This window comes from Amia ocellicauda, chromosome 10 (assembly GCF_036373705.1).
Source record: "Amia ocellicauda isolate fAmiCal2 chromosome 10, fAmiCal2.hap1, whole genome shotgun sequence".
NCBI lineage: Eukaryota > Metazoa > Chordata > Actinopteri > Amiiformes > Amiidae > Amia > Amia ocellicauda.
Window position 1 is genome coordinate 41,555,777 of NC_089859.1, and position 1,423 is coordinate 41,557,199.

General features: G+C 41.7%; 1 non-coding gene across 1 annotated transcript; it reads right to left on the reverse strand.

Moving 5' to 3' along the window:
* Positions 1–534: 534 nt before the first annotated feature.
* LOC136762285 (U5 spliceosomal RNA) lies at positions 535–649 on the reverse strand. The gene has a single exon (XR_010820491.1). It is a non-coding gene; the product is annotated as a U5 spliceosomal RNA (small nuclear RNA).
* Between the last annotated feature and the right edge of the window lie 774 nt (positions 650–1,423).

The following is a 1,423-nucleotide window of genomic DNA, read 5'->3' on the forward strand; positions in this document are numbered from 1 at the left end:
TCTGCGTCCAATGATTACAGAAATTGAGTTCTACAAGACTCCAGGATTTGTGATAAGGTGATACTATGAATTCACTTCTTTAATTGAAATTTAAAAGTGTACCTTACGCTACATATATATATATATATATATGTATGTATGTATGTCCAATTGCTTTGACAATACAAATGAATAGAATTGAGAGGGAGAGAGAGAGAGAGAGACAGACAGACAGACTGACAAACAGAAAAACAGACAGACATAGACACACACACACACACACACACACACAGAGCCAGCCAGCCAGCCAGCTCAGCGATGACATCACGAGCCTCTCTCAGCTGACTGCTATGACATCACAGAGCACGTACATTCCGTTGCTTGCCGTCTGTCAACCACTCAGTCACTGCCAGCCAGACTGGCTGGCTGGCTGGATGTGGGGGCTGCTTGCTGCTGCTGTGTACCTTAGCAAGCTTATTTGCTTGACCGGCCTTCCTACTCCTCTGCCCACATGCCCACCTATGCCCGATCTGCTGTTCACCTGGATCACAGCTCCGCCCCAACAAGGCAGATCCTCCCAAAAATGGTACAAACTCACCCACGATCCCCTCCACGGAAAGCTTTAGCAAAAGGCAAAAGCGTTATACGTAATGAAGAGGAACCCGAGTCCAAGACGCATCCGACCAGCCATACATATTTGTGTGTATTAAAGATCACATTTTCTTACATTTAGTTTTTCTGTACTTTATTACATCTTATTGTGATTTATAAATGTATTGTTTCTTTTCCATATGTATGTATGTATGTATGTGTGTGTGTGTGTGCCTGTCTCTGTGTGAAAGTGAGTGTGTGTGTGTGTGTGTGTATGTCTGTCTGTGAAAGTGTGTGTGTGGGTGTGAGTGTCTGTCTGTCTGTCTGTCATGTAACTCGCACATCTGTGAGGGCACCATTTTTGCAGAAGAGATGTACACATTTTGGAGCAACATATGCTGCCATCCAGACATCATCTTTTCCAGTGACGTCCCTGCATTTTCAAAAAGATCACATTTTATTACATTTTGTTTATCTGTACTTTATTACATCTTATTGTGATTTATACTTGTAATGTTTCTTTTCCATATATATGTATGTACAGTGGGGGAAAAAAGTATTTGATCCCCTGCTGATTTTGTACGTTTGCCCACTGACAAAGAAATGATCAGTCTATAATTTTAATGGTAGGTGTATTTTAACAGTGAGAGACAGAATAACAGCCACAAAATCCAGAAAAATGCATTTCAAAAAAGTTATAAATTGATTTGCATGTTAATGAGGGAAATAAGTATTTGACCCATTTTCAATGCCCTGTCTTAGGGAAGGAGGTTCTCACCCATGATTTGACGGTACATGGCCCCGTCCATCGTCCCTTTGATGCGGTGCAGTTGTCCTGTCCCCTTAGCAGAAA